Source organism: Dreissena polymorpha, chromosome 4 (genome assembly GCF_020536995.1).
Source record: "Dreissena polymorpha isolate Duluth1 chromosome 4, UMN_Dpol_1.0, whole genome shotgun sequence".
NCBI classification, from domain to species: Eukaryota; Metazoa; Mollusca; class Bivalvia; order Myida; family Dreissenidae; genus Dreissena; species Dreissena polymorpha.
The window spans coordinates 129,630,831-129,650,772 of record NC_068358.1 but is presented as its reverse complement, the minus strand read 5'-3'; the positions used below and the strand labels follow the sequence as shown (position 1 = coordinate 129,650,772).

The 19,942-nt window shown below is 34.4% G+C and overlaps 2 long non-coding RNA genes across 2 annotated transcripts in view; both read left to right on the top strand.

Annotated features, from left to right (window-relative positions):
• LOC127876491 (uncharacterized) overlaps positions 1-19,942 on the top strand; it is a 180,464-nt gene that overhangs the window by 100,556 nt on the left and 59,966 nt on the right. The gene's annotated exons all lie outside the window — the stretch shown is intronic.
• Positions 15,727-18,332, top strand: LOC127876492 (uncharacterized). The gene is made up of 3 exons (XR_008047890.1): positions 15,727-15,784; positions 16,347-16,474; positions 16,851-18,332. It is a non-coding gene; the product is annotated as an uncharacterized LOC127876492 (long non-coding RNA).

Below are 19,942 nucleotides of genomic sequence, written 5' to 3'. Positions count from 1 at the left end.
ATAATACTAATAATCATATTTACTTCCATCATGTAGCCCGAGATGTTCCATTAGTTCTATAGATACATATTTTTTGCTACTACTGTTTATCACTTTATCGATATGTATTACAATATATGAAACATAGGTTTTAATACAGTGCTGTAGCGAGCTTTTCCAATGTTCTATTAGAATTACTGTTCGGACTGTACACAATTTAATCACTACATTGAGTTCATTAATAACACAACACTTTATTAATATTTTAGATCGTATTTTATTTTTATTTCAACACAAGTTTAATTATATTCCAAAATAAGCTGTTTTTATTTGTACACTTAATATCTAGCTATTTTAATATTGCTGATCTTAATTCAACTATAATTCCACAGTAAAAGGTTTCCGATGTTACGACTTTAAAGCCTAAATTCTCACTAAATTTTTTGTCCATAATCAGAAAGCAGACACACACTTATCAACATTCACAACATAAAACAGCCCGAAAATGTCAACTCTCTCACAACAGAGCATATTTAATCTAAAACAAACAAACACTCTCTCTCGAACAATATCAGGTATCAGATCCAGCATCCACACCCAAGGTGTAGTTAATCGCAGTTCGCGACAAGTGCATTGCATATTTATTATATTCAATAATAATGCACAAGATATCCACAACATATATTTCCTCTTGAAAACGATATTTTGTATGCAATTATCTAGTCAATAATCAAATCCTTTTAAAACCGCACCATCTGAAACAACAATCATTTGAGCTTTGTTCTGAGAAAACTGGGCTTAATGTATGAGCGTTAAGTGTCATCCCAGATAAGCCTGTGCAGTATGCACAGGCTAATCAGGGACGACTCTTTCCGCCTAAATTGGATTTTTGCTAAGACGAAATTTCATTGAAACGAACAATGTCATAAAAGCGGAAAGTGTCGTCCCTGATTAGCCTGTGTGGACTGCACAGGCTAATCTGGGATGACAGCTTACGCTCATGCATTAAGCCAAATTTTATCAGAACAAGGCCCATTTGACAAACAAACATGGCATATTCTGTTATTCCGAACTCCAATATAAACACAAATACACCGAAATTACAAAGCAACATTTGAGTAAATACCCTAGCTAATTGTGTATCGTCGAGATAGCGATACTTCACGGACGGGTTTTTACCTATTGTTGTTATCATGGCCAAGTATCATGTGACAGTTTTTTGTGTGGAGATGACAGGGCAGTGTAAATTAATAACAGCTTAATTGCAGAAACCCATTCAAGCTAATCAAAACATATACTGGACCATATCATAGGTAAATCCACGGAGCGTATATTCAATCATCTAGAGTCCGTGGTAAATCCCACACAAATTCCTAAAATACTTAATAACTTAAAATTTGCATCTGTAATATACTTTGACGCCGCAATGTACATAATATGCAAATCATGCGTAGTAAGTATTACCATGAATGTTTATCTAACAATTATGGTATATAATGACAATATTATGACATATCACAGCATATATCCCTAGGAGCACATAGGTCATTAACATAATTATTTTAATTAAAGATGGTTCATGTAATAAACACGTTGAACAACATAAAATATAATGATATTATGCACCGACGAAACACAAAAATGAATGTTCTAATTTGGAGAATAACGGGTTTTTCTCCGGTAATCAAATGCCACGTTTCTTATTACTATAACGATACAATATTTTAACGAACAATTAAGCATTATTTTCCTCATTAGAGTTTTTCGATTCTTTTATTAAACTCATACGAACTTGTTTGTTTACTAAAACCAGACCTTGATTTTTTAACTTATTTGCTAAGTGTGATCATAGTCGTTATAATTGATTATTGGTTTTGGATCATAATCGTTAAATTAACTTTAACTAAATTACTTAAGGAAAATAACAATAAATGTAAATAGAGATTTGGAAGATTTTGATAAGTCAGTGTATATCTTTATTAAAGGTGGAAATTAATCGCGTATCATAAAAAAGTTATCGAACAATCTGTTATGCTGACTTGCCTATATTTTTAGATGTCAGAGGAATTGAAGAACGTTTTTTTTTGCTTTCACGAGTTATTTTATATCCTAAATTAAGAGATTTGGGTGCTGACGAAATTACGCATTCACGTTTGTCTGTTCACCTGTACGTCCATATAATATTTCCTCTCCATAACGTAAACGCCTGTACGGATGTGCCTATATTGCTTGAGAGTATTATTTCCTACGACAAAACGACGATTCGCACATTTAAACCACGTCACTCTGTAAAAGGTCTATGCTGCAATTCAATGTCATACGTCAAATATTTGTTGATGTTGGTTTTTTACAATTAATTAAACTTTAGCCAAATAATCCCCATAACCAGACAATGTTTACCTGAATGATCCATGCTTGTACATGAAAGGGCAAGGTTCAACGGTTAAATACTAATATTTTCTATATGGTTAAATACGGTTTATTGTGTCTGTTCCATATGGAAGGAGTTTGATATAACCTCAAACATTTCCCTCTTACCATATAAACCGTCATGATCTATGATTGTCCATCAACGGTACTTTTTATTCAATATGAAACATACACAGTAAATATCTGCATGAGCAAGAACAAAAGTGATATAATACAGCAGTAATAATGTCAAACATATTATACATGATATGATAGTATATACAGTGTTTTTTTGTGCTTTGGTTGCCTGTGGTGTATGTTGTTATTTTTAAATGTAATAATCTATAGATGAGTTTCGTAGACTGGGGTAGAAGACAACTGAACTGGATTATGAAAGTTTATGTGTTTCCATTTTTGTTAAAAAATATGAAGTGTATCGATCGTTGGTGAGGGCTATTTCTTTTTCAATTTGGATCTTAAGTTTTTAATAATTTATAACACAGTTCAAAATATGTGTTTTTTTTTTGTATTTCATGCTGAGTATGAAATATTTCATTAATATAATAGCGGGTAATGTAGTTCACAGTGTTATTAATTTCTGGTATGTTAAAAGTATTTACACCGAAACTGATATATCAGAGAGACAGTTTTACTTTTAATTGTTGTTTCTCTAGAAATGTTGTCAATTGGTTCCATAGAGTTTGAATATGTTTGCTATCCCAGAAAATGTGCTCAATTGTTTCAATATGTTCGCTGCATATATCACATACATTTGTGTTGGATAGGTTGCACTTAAAAAGATATTTATTTTGTAGCTATGATTCTATTATATGGACATATTTATATTGAAAATTTCGCATAGTGCTATCAATAAATGTTTTATATTAAAAATTCCAATTAAATTTTTGTTCTCGAAGATGGCTTTGCCATTTATTTTGAATCTTATAGTTTTATACAGGGTTTTTAATTTGAAGTTTGAAAAATATTTTGTTTGTTTTGTTCTGCAAGTATGTTTTCTACGAATGATGTTTATTACATGGTGTGTTATTTGTATTAATTGTAGATTTAATAGGTATGGGTATGCTTTTAATGTGTAAAACATTAGGAAATCATTTGAAGGTATTCCGTATATGTAACATATATTATCACAAAATATAAAAAAAAGTCCTTTATTCTGTAATCGTACAATTGGTCGACATATTTAATGTTTTGATCAAACCAATGTTTATAGAAAAACGTCTTATTGTTTGAAGTTATGTCTTTATTGTTCCACAAAATAGTTTTACTGTTGGTTTGGGTATCTAGATTATTCCATGCCGATATAACACTAGATAGAAATATGTTTTCGTTTGCAATTTCATGCAAAATGTTCATGCTGAAGATGCTGAGGTTACATTCAAAAAGTAAGGAGTCACCATATGTTTTTAGAATTTTCTGGTAGAATAATTTCCATTTACTCGTATTGGTACTATCTAGGTATCTTTTAACCCAGCTGCATTTGATTACATCCAAGAATGAGTCGATATCCGTTAATTGGATACCTCCATTTTCTACAAATTGAATTAACTGAGTTCGTTTAATTTTATCAGGTTTTCCGTCCCATATGAAATTAAATAATTCTGATTTTATATCGTTAATAATATCATTTGGTGGATTTGGGATAACAGTTAGTACATAAACTAATTTAGGGAGTGCAAACGTTTTCAACACTGTGTTTTCTTCCGATTAATGTAAGTTAATTCACGGCGTTGACATGATTTTAAGCAGTTTTTAAATTTCTGTAATTTAGGCAGTATGTTTTTAGAACTGTTTCATTTTTTATTATTTTTAAATGTTATTCCTAACGTGGTGGCTTCATCTGATGTCCAAATGAATTTTATCTCTTTTTTATGATGGACATATTACTTTGTTTTAATTTACCTACTCGTAGCACAGTACATTTATGTGTGTTTAGTTTAAGACACGATGTCATTCCAAAAATGGTTAGCGACTCAAAAAGGTTATGGAATGAGTCACTATTGTCATTTAAGATATAAGTTGCATCGTCAGCAAATACCCAGCAAACAATCTATATGGGACCCATATGGGTCCCATGTGGGCACCTATATGGGCCCCATGTAGGCTGCCAACATGGGACCCAGATGGGAAGTGCAACCGGGCTCCACATGGGTCCCATCTGGGCTGCCCCATTAAAGTATATGGGGCAGCCCAGATGGGGCCCATATGGAGCCCGGTTGCACTACCCATCTGGGTCCCATGTTGGCAGCCCACATGGGGCCCATAAAGGTGCCCACATGGGACCCATATAGGTCCAACATGGGCATTCCTTTTACTCAATATGGGCTACAGACGGGTAGCCCTTTTACTCAATATGGGCTACATACGGGCAGCATTGTACTAAATTTGGGCTACAAACTGGTAGCATTGTATTCAATATGGGTACACAGAGCCTGTAAAATTTTGGACAACGCATTAATGGAAATTCAGGTTATGTTAGAAATAATATGTAGGCTGCAAACATGAAATACTGTTTGTTCAAATTGAACATCAGACAAAAGATTCTTGTATATGTACTTCCAATTTCATTTTTTTATAAATGTTTTATCTATTTCTTTTTACTGGAACAGACTGATATCAAAGGGTTTAAGAGCTTAATAGCATTATCCTGCAAGAAATACAAGGTTTTTGTTAAAAGACTTAAACATTTATTAAAGTACTCTCAACTTTTATTTACATAAAGTATTACACACATATACATGGATTCATACATACATAGCAGGAGGATCCCACGTTAACTATTCTACCAGAAAATTCTAAAATAATATGGTGATTCCAAACTTTTTGAATGTAACATGAGCAAAAATATTATACATGAAGTTGCTAACAAAAACATGTTTCTATCTAATGTTCTATCCGCATTGAGTAATGTTACTCATAATCTATAAACCCAAACCAACAGTAAAACTATTTTATGGAACAATAAAGACATAACTTCAAACAATAAGACCTTTTTCTATAACATTATATATGTCGACCAGTTATACGACTATAGAATTAAGGACTTCTATTATTTTGATATTAAATATATATTACATATACAGAATACCTTCAAGTATTTTCCTGATGTACTACACATTACTACAAAGCATACCCATGCAGAGCTCCAGATAAGGGTCGTATTTTCGTAATTACGAATTATTTTCAAGTCTGTTACATATTTATTTTAAAATCTTGTCATACCATTAAGAATTACAAAATCAAGTTACGAATATTATTTTTACATCGGTTCGTATCGATTTTTATTGAGTTCTTTTCACGTATTAAAGATCATTGCGGTGCTTATATAGAATAGTGTTTTTCCCAGGAGGGCAAAGGGGCATGGCGCATTACTTTCAAAAAGGGCATTTTAGCGCGCAGTTTAGGCAAAAAAGGGCAAAAACGTTCCGTGAATACCTGAATAAGGGAGAAACATGTAATCGCATCAGATGCAGCTGTGGAAAAAAACATAAAATATAAACAAGCACATTAAATGGTATATAGTAATTGATGTATTTAACCTACTATGATTTATATTAATATATTTACCTTGCAATGTACATTTAAGTTCCAAGCTGTTTCAAAACACTGTACAGCACGACAAACATAACTAGAAATGGCGCGGCAGAGGCCGACGCGTATCCCCACGCCGCATGTTTGACCCAGGGGCGCCCCAGGGTTGGTAATGGGGCCATGCATAGTTGAGATTGACCGTATTGTCATAGGAGAGAAGTTCAGTTTCAATTAGAAGTGAATCGGTGTAGAAATGAAGAAATTATAGTAAAAGGCAATTTTGGCTGGGCGTTGACTATGTGGGCGGGGCGCCCTAGGGTTGGTAATGGGACTATGCATAGTTGAGATTGACTGTATTGTAATAAGAGAGGTTCAGTATCAAATTGAAGTGAATCGGTGTAGAAATGAAGAAATGGTAGTAAAAGGCAATTTTGGGTGGGCGTGGCCTATTATGGGCGGGGCGCCCCAGGGTTGGTTATGGGGCCATACATAGTTGAGATTGACCGTATTGTCATAAGAGATGTTCAGTATCAATTTGAAGTAAATTGGTGTAGAAATGAAGAAATTATAGTAAAAGGCAATTTTGGGTGGGCGTGGCCTATGTGGCCGGGGCGCCCCAGGGTTGGTTATTGGGCCATGCATAGTTGAGATTGACCGTATTGTCATAAAAGAGGTTCAGTATCAATTTGAAGTGAATCGGTGTAGAAATGAAGAAATTATAGTTAAAGGCAATTTTGGGTGGGCGTGGCCTATGTGGGCGGGGCGCCCCAGGGTTGGTAATGGGGCCATGCATAGTTGAGATTAACTGTATTGTCATAAGAGAGGTTCAGTATCAATTTGAAGTGAATCGGTGTAGAAATGAAGAAATTATAGTAAAAGGCAATTTTAGGTTGGTGTGGCCCATGTGGGCATGGCCTTTGTGGGCGGGGCGCTCCAGGGTTGGTAATGGGGCCATGCATAGCTGAGATTGGCCGTATTGTCATAAGAGAGGTTCAATATCAATTTGAAGTGAATCGGTGTAGAAATGAAGAAATTATAGTAAAAGGCAATTTTGGGTGGGCGTGGCCTATGTGGGCGGGTTGCCCTAGGGTTGGTAATGGGACCATGCATAGCTGGGATTGACCGTATTGTCATAAGAGAGGTTCAGTATCAATTCGAAGTGAATCAGTGTAGAAATGAAGAAATTATAGTAAAAGGCAATTTTGGGTGGGCGTGGCTTATGAGGCCGGGGCGCCCCAGGGTTGGTAATGGGGCCATGCATAGTTGAGATTGACCGTATTGTCATAAGAGAGGCTCAGTATCAATTTAAAGTAAATCGGTGCAAAAATGAAGAAGTTAATGTAAAATAACATAAAAAAAATGAGTGAAAATCTCTGACCCGGCCCCGCCCCTACCCCATAACTTTTGACCCAGGGGTCAGATCAAAATTCCGTCACTGTCACCGTCGCACATATGCTCATAGCTATCATGTTTGTAAGTTTCAAGGTTCCAGTGCTAATAGTGTAGGAGGAGCAGGTGGCCAGGACGGACGGACAGACGCACATCACCACAATATCCCTACTTTTTCTCAGAAAAACGTGGGAATAATAAACATAGCTTATATGCTATATAAAATCAAATTACGTTAGAAAAGAAATAAAACGCATCGCAAAAAGCATGCGTTGTCGGCAGGATTCGAACCTGCGCGGAAAAATCCCAAAAGTGCTTTACCTTAAAATTTGCAATTTTACAAGAATACATGTAACAATTCAGTTTTTACTGCAAATAATGCATTACTAAAACGGCGCAGGTGGAAAACAACTTATATATGCTCAAGAACTTTAAGTGTTCTAGTTTTTCATGTTGCTTTTTATCAAAATATATTCATTGTTTTAAAAACCTATTGCAATACCAGTTAACAGTAGTGCAGAAAATAGATATCATGGCTAGCATACGTACACAGAATAAATTGGTAATTTTAAACTAAACAAAATGATGTGTAACATTAAAGTTATTTCTATTTTAGTAACATTTCAATAGGTATCACATATCTTCTTTTGAGCTTGCATGACGATTAAGCTGAACGAAATTCACTGTGGAGGGATATCATGTTTAGTCTATTTTAGGCGTATTAACCCTCACCAAGTTCATTTCTTTGTTTTATCAATGACAGGAACAAAGAAACACTGATTGTTTTTTATGATAAACCTATTGAAGAACAATGTGCTTATACGCTTATGGCTGCCTTTTGTATGCTGACATTTCTTTTTAATTTGAATTTCAAACTACAAAGTCATTTAAAGTGACAAACCGGTACCTTTCAATGAAAATGTAAAGCTATAATTCTTAAACAATAGATAATATTTTGAACCAATAATGCATTGACAATTAAGACAGACAATATAATTTCATGTGTAAAGCTATTGAGCGGAAACAATATTTTTACTGCAGTAATTTTGAAAAGCAAAACAAAGACCATGTGCAATGCAAAGTGCCATTATAATAGCATAATTAAATCTCAATTTATTGGGCTAAAACCAGCTGTGTATTATTCATTACACTTATCATATAGACCTTGAATCCAGCCATCAAACCATTATCAAGTCATTATAATTTATTAACCATGATATAAAGTTTCGCATTTTCAATGATCACTTTTTAATAAATTAGCTCTTTTTGTTTCATTCAACTGAGTAATTGAGCTGAAGCCGTTTTTCAAGAAAGGATCTTAACAGATCCCAGAATTCATATCTAGATATATGTATGTGATATCGGGAAACTATCATGATTACCGTAGAGTTCAGCAATATCTCGTAGAGATCAGCAATGTCTGCCTACATGACGTATTTGTATATTCTTTTACCAAAGTTAATTAATAAATAATATGTTATGTGCAATAATATTGCTTTTAATGAATTTATAACAATCAAATTTCTAAAATCCGCAAAAAACAGATAAAAAACATGTTTTCACAATGTTACACATTGAAACAGTTGGTGACGGTTTCTAAAAGCATATGCATATATTCAACATAATGAGTACCATAAGCGTTCTTAAATGTGTTGTAATACAAACACTTTGTGTAAATAAAATTTGTAATCTGATTAAGGTAATAATTGTGTTCGCGTACAATGTTATTATTGTTGTCAATTAAATTACAAGAACCCAAATTAATTTATTTTACAGGTGTCTGGTATACTGTATAGCAAATCTGCAAATTGCATAATTTACCCCACGCCACATGTTTGACCCAGAGGCGCCCCAGGGTTGGTAATGGGGCCATGCATAGTTGAGATTGACGGTGGAAATGAAGAAGTTAATGCAAAATAACATAACAAAAATGACTGAAAATCTCTGACCCGGCCCCGCCCCAACCCCCATAACTTTTACCCAGGGGTCAGATCAAAATTCCGTCACTGTCAACGTCGTACATATGCTCATAGCTACCATGTATGTAAGTTTCAAGGTTCTAGTGCTAATAGTGTAGGAGGAGCAGGTGGCCAGGTCGGAAAGACGGACGGACAGACGCACATCACGACAATATCCCCACTTTTTCTCCGAAAAACGTGGGGAAAATAAAGCAATATATGCATATGAATCTTATTATACAAAGATCCACTAACATATAAATAAAACCATGTTTGTCTTATCCCATTTCTAACGATACTCTTTGCAGATGTCTAATATTACGAGTAAACTGATCGCAAACAATATGCAAGCACTCGTTTCCGTGAAATATCGTGATACACCCACTGAGTAGATTACAAATAAGTATGTTGTTGCTATCAAAAACATGTTTATGCATCGTTGATTATCACAGACATTTCATTAATTCCTTCTGAATGTATAATCTCCATCGTTAATTCGATCGTTAACGACGTTATTTGCCATGTTTGCCGAGTCACAATTTAATTCTGTATGTCCGCCATGTTGTCAAAATGTCAAATGATGTAAGCGACAGGTGCGCATAGCAACGTAAATTTGTCTATACGTCCGCCTAATACGCGATTCTCATTTTGTTTAATTAGTGTACGTCTCAGTAATTAATTCAATAAATAATTATCTTTTAGACGATATCGAATAATAATTAATTTGTTTGTGTTTTTAAATGTCATTATGGGTAAAAATATATGTTTTGATATAACTGAATTATGTATGAAATGCCACGAGGATAACATCGAAATTTTCATCAAAAGTCTCTGAAGTAACAGTCCACGATTTTATCGTGGAGGAATACACATTACCGACCGATTAGTGGTATAACATATCGATTGATACTGACATGGGGTTATTCACGCATGACTAATTCACAAACGCGCTGCCTCGGAGGTCATAATCTGATACTAGTCGGCTTAGAAATTTGGTCAAGATGTTATCAATATGGACAGAAAACAGCGGGTACTCATAAAAGGGCAGGGCGGCGGCCTTTGGAAAGGGCAGCGTGGCGCTAAATGGCTTTGAATGGGGCAGCGTGGCGCTACAAAAAAGGGGCATGGCGATTCGCCACGCTAAAACGGCCTGGAAAAAACACTATAGAATGGTTATCGGCAACCAATGCGAAAGACGCAAAAATCTTGTCGGACACGAGGTCCGATAACTTTTAAAATTTGTCGGACCTCGCCAGATTTTATCGGACCTCGTTTTTCGTCCGTGCCGAGACAAGTATGTTTCGCCGTTTTATTAAAAGTTGTTAAATTTTAAATGCCGCTCACTTTCCAGCCATATCATGATATCAGTAAGAAAGTGATTAGCGTTTATTTTGTATTAATATTAGTTTCATATCTCGACTTGACTCGCTACGAATTTTATTCACCTGATCAAAAAGTTATCCACGTTTTCGCGATCGTTGACACAGCCACTTCTACTTCTTCATCAAATCTTGACACGGGACAGGCAACGGTCGTGTGGTTCCCCGCTTTCTATTTACGATCATCACAATGCTCGAAACCAGTAAAATTTAATTCAACCATGATGTCATTGATGCGTCGCCTACGTCACGAAACAATGTGCAATATTTAACTGGTTCTAAGAATCGCGCTTGGAGTTTGTTACGTCACCAGCAAAGACAGCCAGTTCGACTGGTTGGAAAATTGATTTTAAAGTTAAATAATCTATCGAAGTAAAATAAACATGAATTAGACCTTTTTTTTATATTCCTAGTTTCGTGTTCATTTTTAATCAAAGTTTTACATATTGTTTTTGTTTTTTTTCTTGTCGGACACGAGGTCCGACAATTTGGGAAATATTATCGGACCTCGTCGAATTTTATCGGATTTGTCCGAGGTCCGATGTCTTTCGCATTGGTTGGTTATCGGGTTTGTTTAACAAAGCGCATTTTTTCCAAAAACACGGGTTTAACATATTGTACACAAAGTGAGCCAAAGTTAAATGTTTAGAAAGACATTATAGAAAAGATCTTATATGATGTTGTATGTTCAGTTGCCGACACAGTCGGAAAAGCTAAACAAAAATGCGACACGATGGGTCCAAACTTAAACACACAAAAAACATTGAACGAGTGGAAGGGACAAGTCCCGTGGCTAATCGTTGAAAAGATTGAAGGGGAGACCCATTTTAATTGTGAAATATGTAAAAATTCATCTAAGGCATGCAATCTGAGCACAGTTTGGGCATATGAAGGTTTTTGAAAAATAAAATTGTATAATACTGAAAAGACACTGTTGAACTAGTATAAATAAAGTTGCTAGTATGTTTATTTTGATTTTTTTTTGCATGAAAATAACCATTATTATTTATTTTTAGGTCATTTACAAAAAATAAGAATTATTTTCCAAAACTTCTAGTAACGTTAAGAATAAAATTTCAGAGTTAAGAATTCTTTTTGAAAATCTGGTAGTAATTTAAGAATTTCACAAAACCTTATCTGGAGCTCTGCCCATGCATATTAAATCTTTAACCAATACAAATAACACACCATGTACTCAAAGAACATTCGTAGAAAACATACTTGCGAGACTAAACCAAATATTTTATAAACTACAAATTAAAAACCCTGCAGAAAAATCCAAAACTCAAATAAATGGCAAATCCTTTTTCGAGAACAAGTCCACATTATTATCTTTGATATCTTCATACATTCTAGTGTTTTTCGTAACTGCACATGATATATATATATATGTCTTTTAAAACCTTCAAAAACTGGAATGCTGTTTCTTCTTTTGCAAAGGAATATATACCGTTTCATTTCCAGATAAAAAAAGATTGTATGCTTTCTTAGAAGATGAGCCTTAAAGGAATGGTTTAGGATCAATGGAGAAAAAACTGTCAATTACATTTACAACATTGCTTAATATATTTGATAAAAAAGCTTGAACTATGCAGCAGTCCTAGAAAAGATGGATTGTAGCTTCATCACCAAGATGCTCTTCAAAATCATCCATTTACTCAAATGTTCCAATTGGAAGACTGATGTTCTCTGGCAGTTGCATTGGCTCGTCATCAGTAGCTGACCTCGCCAAGAGCCGCTGCAGCATCCGCTTCATTTCCCTGTTCTCATCTCTGATTGTTTCCAACACCGTTAAAATCTGTGTAACTGCATCTGACGACAGAGTAAAAAACAACTGTACCTAAAATTATGTTGACAATAATATATATCACAGCTGGGTCGGATATAATTATATCGGATGTGTGACGATATAATGGTGGCGGGCCCGATTTGTCCCAACAGCTGTTGTACAGCTAGGGCTGATTATAGCAACTTACACCTATATGCCCGTCAACGTCAATTTGTTTCTTTTATTAAAAGAAGTATGTATTATTATAGATCACTAAATGACTGTGTATTTTATATTTTTTATATTAGATTATCTGTTTACATCAATTATTTATGTAATTAACTATCAGGTATTTTATAAGCAGTAATTCCAAAACTAAAATTATTTTAAGTTAAAGTTTCAAGCACAAAAATCAGTTACTTTGTCCTATGAACTGTCTTTGGGAAGGCTCTTCAGCTGCCTGGACTTAATGGAGTGACCGGCCTCTGTCATTCACTGCTGTACATTCCTTGTAAAGTCGATGTTGGCAAACGAGGCGGTGGTGAATATTTTATTTTCTGAAATAAATTTGTACAATAAACATTATGAATTTAATTATTTCTTGATACACAGACTGTTTTCAGGGGTTTTTTCAGCACTGTCTGCGCCTCCGGACAACGGAGGCACTCCCAAAGCAAACGGACCCGATCCCAAACCGAAATTATAAAAAAAATTCCCAATTTCCAAAAAAAAAAAAAAAAAAAAAAAAAAATTTTTTTTTTTTTTTTTTTTTTAAGAATGAAATGTCTTATAACTTGTGTGACTAACCAGTGTTTGTTTTGGTCAAAAATATTTGCTATAAGGTTTTGACTGTTCAGTTCTTATCACAGAGTGTATCTGTAACTGAAAAAAAAACCTGCAGTACTTGAATTAACATTGAACATGCCCAATATTGCATCTGTTTACATAAAGAAGACAAAATAACCAAATAAAAACAAATTTATTTGTTAAACCACTGAATTATTTAAGCATGATTAATTCACAATTTTTTCCCAAATGAGCCGTTTCATCAAAGCAAAAATTCCCAAAATGACCAATTTTGTCTATAAAAAATTCCCAATTTGGTCAGACTCCTTTTCCCAAAATAGGCAGAAAAACCCCTGGTTTTAATAATCTGCAAATATGTGTTTAAATAATCATTAAAATTTGCCCACAGGCAGACAACCTTGGCTTGTGTGCAAGTAATCAAAGACCTATAAAAAAAAACATTATAGTATACGTCTTTGATGTAATACGTTTAAATTAATATTATCAATGTACGAGATGAGTAAGATTCTCATGCATTAGCATGATTACTTATTAAGTGTTCCATTTTTTCAGACATGCGCCTGTCTGTTATAAAAAGTTTGTATTGAATTTTAGGCATAATCAAGTTGAATCAAGCAGTTTAACTAAGAGATTGATCTATGGCGACAATCGTACGTAACGACTTACGTCGCGAAAATACATGACAAAGGCAAAGCGAATAAGAAATCTAATAATTTGCAGTTCAAATTATTAAACACACAGGCATTCATTGAAGTAACAGATAAATAAATAATGCGTGATCAGCAATATATATCTGATTTTAAAAGAAATATAAAATTACGTGTATAATATCACAATTTAATAAATTACCGTTTCGAGTGTTTTTGTTTTGAATGTTTTCGCGAGGCGGAATTAACATCTGCGCATGCGCATATTATTTAAATACTACTATTTTTCTGCGCGATTATTTAAATTAAAATTATCTCACGAAAATAACTACATATTAATCATAGTATATACATTATTGAAAACAAAGCAATATCAAAAACAGAATTTTCAAAAAATGTGCGCCCGAAAGCTGATTTTGTCCTTTGTTGGGCGGCCCAAATGGGACCCGTATGGGACCCATATGGGCTGCATATTATTTGCTTATGCATTGATTTTATATTTTTGGGTTAAATATTAGCAGTTGAGATCAAGTTTGTCATATATACGTTTTAAGAAATTAGTCTTTAATCAAATAAATAAAAGTTTATATCTTTTTCCTGATAGCGCAATAATATGGGACCTATATGGGACCCTTAATGGCATTCCCATATGGGCTAACCCATAAAGGTCCCAAATGACTCCCATATGGGCTTACCCATATGAGTTTGCCCAGAAACAGCCCGGTAGCTGATTTTGTGCTTTGTTGGGCGGCCCAAATGGGACCCATATGGGACCTATATGGACTGCATATTATTTGATTATGCATTGATTTTCTATTTTCGGGTAAAATATTAGCAGTTTAGATCAAGTTAGTCCAGCATACGTTTTAAGAAATGAGTTTTTAATCAAATAAATACAAGTTTACATCTTTTTCGTGATAGCGCAATAATTTGGGACCTATATGGGACCCTTATCGGCATTCCCACATGGGCAAGCCCATATAGCTCCCAAATGACTCCCATATGGGACCCGTATGGGACCCATATGGGCCGCATATTATTTGCTTATGCATTGATTTTCTATTTTTGGGTAAAATATTAGCAGTTTAGATCAAGTAAGTCCTACATACGTTTTAAGAAATGAGTTTTTAATCAAATAAATACAAGTTTACATATTTTCCCGATAGCGCAATAATATGGGACCTATATGGGACCCTTGTGGGCATTCCCATATGGGCTAGCCCATATTGGTCCCAAATGACTCCCATATGGGCTTACCCATATGGATTTGCCCAGAAACAGCCCATATGGGACCCATATGTGCATGTTTGCTGGGAAAGGACAAAATCAGCTACCGGGCTGTTTCTGGGCAAGCCCATATGGGTAAGCCCAAATGGGAGTCATTTGGGACCTATATGGGTTAGCCCATATGGGAATGCCCTTAAGGGTCCCATATAGGTCCCATATTATTGAGTTATCAGGAAAAAGATATAAACTTTTATTTATTTGATTAAAAACTAATTTCTTAAAACGTATGTATGATAAATTTGATCTCAACTGCTAATATTTTACCCAAAAATATAAACTCAATGCATAAGCAAATAATAAGCAGCCCTTATGGGTCCCATACGGGTCCCATTTTGGCCGCCCAACCAAAGACCTATAGATTATTGTAATCTATAGGTCTTTGGCCCGACAAAGGACAAAATCAGCTATCGGGCGCACATTTTTTTGAAAATTCTGTTTTTGATATGGCTTTGTTTTAAATAATGTATATACTATGATTAATATGAAGTTATTTTCAAGAGATAATTTCAATTTAAATAATCGCGCAGAAAAATAAAGAATTTAAATAATATGCGCATGCGCAGATGTTAATTCCGCCTCGCGAAAACATTCAAAACAAAAACACTCGAAACGGTAAGTTGTTAAATTGTGATATTATACACGTAATTATATATTTCTTTTGAAATCAGATATATATTGCTGATCACTCATCATTTATTTATCTGTTACTTCAATGAATGCCTGTGTGTTTAATAATTTAAATTGCAAATTATTAGATTTCTTCATCGCTTTGCCTTTGTCATGTATTTTCGCGACGTAAGTCGTAACGTTCGTTTGTCGCCATAGATCAATCTCTTAGTTAAACTGCTTAATTCAACTTGATTCTGCCTAAAATTCAATACAAACTATTTATAGCAGACAGGCGCATGTCTGAAAAAATGGAACACTAAATTAGTAATCATGCTAATGCATGAGAATCTTACTTATCTCATACATTGATAATATTATTATTAATTTAAACGTATAATATAATGTTTTTTTGTATATGTCTTTCATTACTTGCACGCAAGCCAAGGTTGTCTGCATGTGGACAAATTTTAATGATTATTTAAACACATATTTGCAGAATATTTAAAAAGTCTGTGTATTAAGAAATAATTAAATTCGTAATGTTTATTGTACACATTTATTTCAGAAAATAAAATATTCACCACCACCTGGTTTGCCAACATCGTCTTTACAAGGAATGTCCAGCAGTGCATGACAGAGGCCGGTCACTCCCATTAAGTCCAGCTGAAGAGCCTTCCCAGTTCATAGGACAAAGTAACTAATTTTTGTGCTTGAAACTTAACCTTAAAATAATTTCAGTTTTGGAATTACTGCTTATAAAATGATAGTTAATTACATAAATAATTAATGTAAACAGATAATCCAACTGAAAAAATATAAAATACACAGTCATTAAGTGATCTATAATAATGCATACTTCTACTAATAAAAGAAACAAATTGACGTTGACGGGCATTTAGGTGCAAGTTGCTATAATCAGCCCGAGCCGTACAACAGCTGTTGGGACAAATCGGGCCCGCCGCCGTTATATCGGCACACATCCGATATTATAATTATATAAGACCCAGCTGTGATATATATTATTGTCAACATAATTTTAGGTAAAGTTTTTTTTTACTCTTGTCTTCAGATGCAGTTACACAGATTTTAACGGTGTTGGAAACAATGAGAGACGAGAACAGGGAAATGAAGTGGATGCTGCAGCGGCTCTTGGATAGGTCAGCTTCTGATGACAAGCCAATGCAACTGCCAGAGAACATCAGTCTACCAATTGGAACACTTGAGCAAATGGATGAGTTTGAAGAGCATCTTGGTGATGAAGCTACGATCCATCTTTTCTAGGACTGCTGCATAGTTCAAGCTTTTTTATCAAATATATTAAGCAATGTTGTAAATGTATTTGACAGTTCTTTCTCCATTGATCCTAAACCATTCCTTTAAGGCTCATCTTCTGAGAAAGCATACAATCTTTTTTATCTGGAAATGAAATGGTATATATTCCTTTGCAAAAGAAGAAACAGCATTCCAGTTTTTGAAGGTTTTAAAAGACATATATCTATATATATCATGTGCAATTATGAAATACACTAGAATGTATGAAGATATCAAAGATAATAATATGGACTTGTTCTCGAACAAGGATTTGCCATTTATTTGAGTTTTGGATTTTTTTGCAGGGTTTTTAATTTCTAGTTTTTATTTAATGCTTTCCGGTGGTTTATAGAGAAATATCAGTGAATTAAAACTGGTTCAAACAGTGAAAATTATCAGTGAGAATTATCGATAATTTTCATTGTTTACTGTGAAATGATGTCATTTTTTGACGAAATGACGTCATTATCCTTGCAAAATTCTTTAGTTAAACTCTTTAACAATGTATATAAACGGTGAAAAATGCATTAAATAAAAAGAAAATTTGTTGGATTTGGTGGATTATCGATTTTAATTAACTCGTGTTCATAGAGAATATATATTTTCTATGATCACTCGTGAATTAAAATCGATAATCCACCGGATCCAACAAATATCCTCTATATAAAATATTTTGTTTAGTCTTGCAAGTATGTTTTCTACAAATGTTCTTTGAGTACATGGTGTGTTATTTGTATTGGTTAAAGATTTTATATGCTTTTGAGTAATGTGTAGTACATCAGGAAAATACTTGAAGGTATTCTGTATATGTAATATATATTTATTATCAAAATAATAGAAGTCCTTAATTCTATAGTTGTATAACTGGTCAACATATATAATGTTATAGAAAAACGTCTTATTGTTTGAAGTTATGTCTTTATTGTTCCATGAAATAGTTTTACTGTTGGTTTGGGTTTATAGACTATGAGTTTCATTACTCCATGCGGATAGAACATTAGATAGAAACATGTGTTTGTAAGCAACTTCATGTAAAAGCGGATAGAACATTAGATAGAAACATGTTTTCGTTAGCAACTTCATGTAAAATATTTTTGCTGATGTTACATTCAAAAAGTTAGGAATCACCATATTATTTTAGAATTCTCTGGTAGAATAGTTAACTTGGGATCCTCCTGCTATGTATGTATGTATCCATGTATATGTGTGTAATACTTTATGTGAATAAAAGTTGAGAGTACTTTAATAAATTAAGTCTTTTAACAAAAACCTTGTATTTCTTGCAGGATAATGCTATTTAGCTCTTGAACCCTTTGATATCGCTCTGTTCCAGCAAGAAGAAATAGATAAAACATTAAAAAAATGAAATTGGAAATACATGTACAAGAATCTTTTGTCTTATGTTCAATTTGAACACAGTATTTCATGTTTGCAGCCTACATATTATTTCTAACATAACCTGAATTTCCATTAATGCTTTGTCCAAAATTTTACAGGCTCTGTGTACCCATATTGAATACAATGCTACCAGTTTGTAGCCCATATTTAGTACAATGCTGCCCGTATGTAGCCCATATTGAGTAAAAGGGCTACCCGTATGTAGCCCATATTGAGTAAAAGGGCTGCCTGTATGTAGCCCATATTGAGTAAAAGGGATGCCCATGTTGGACCTATATGGGTCCCATGTGGGCACCTATATGGGCCCCATGTGGGCTGCCAACATGGGACCCAGATGGGTAGTGCAACCGGGCTCCACATGGGTCCTATCTGGGCTGCCCCATATACTTTCATGGGGCAGCCCAGATGGGACCCATGTGGAGCCCGGTTGCACTTCCCATCTGGGTCCCATGTTGGCAGCCCACATGGGGCCCATATAGGTGCCCACATGGGACCCATATGGGTCCCATATAGATTGTTTGCTGGGTTGTTGGGCGGCACAAATGGGACCCATATGGGACCTATATGGACTGCATATTATTTGCTTATCCATTGATTTTCTATTTTTGGGTAAAATATAAGCAGTTTAGATCAAGTTAGTCCAGCATACGTTTTAAGAAATTAGTTTTTAATCAAATAAATACAAGTTTACATCTTTTTCGTGATAGCGCAATAATATGGGACTTATATGGGACCCTTATCGCCATTCCCACATGGGCAAGCCCATATAGCTCCCAAATGACTCCCATATGGGACCCGTATGGGACCCATATGGGCCGCATATTATTTGCTTATGTATTGATTTTCTATTTTTGGGTAGAATATTAGCAGTTTAGATCAAGTTAGTCCTACATACGTTTTAAGAAATGAGTTTTTAATCAAATAAATACAAGTTTACATATTTTTCCCGATAGCGCAATCATATGGGACCTATATGGGACCCTTGTGGGCATTCCCATATGGGCTAGCCCATATTGGTCCCAAATGACTCCCATATGGGCTTACCCATATGGATTTGCCCAGAAACAGCCCATATGGGACCCATATGTGCATGTTTGCTGGGTAGGGACATGAACATGAACATTTGCAATGTTGTACGTGAGTTTGCTCGGAAGCATCCTAGGCAGATGGATCTTCCTGACATCATGTCTGAGTTGTAGATTGTAACCAGTGATGGTACGAAGAGATATAAGAATCATCTAAGTGATCATTTCTGAGAAAGTACAAATATCATAACATTAGTTGAATAGTTGTAAGAACATACCTGTGCATAGATTTTCTTGTATTTCTTTGTTACAAAATTACATAACATTTGATAGAACTTGAAAAAGAGAGTATTGCTTAAAATCTTATTTTTATAATTTGTAAAAATGTTTATCAATGACTTTGCCTAATTTGACAGTTGTTAAACCA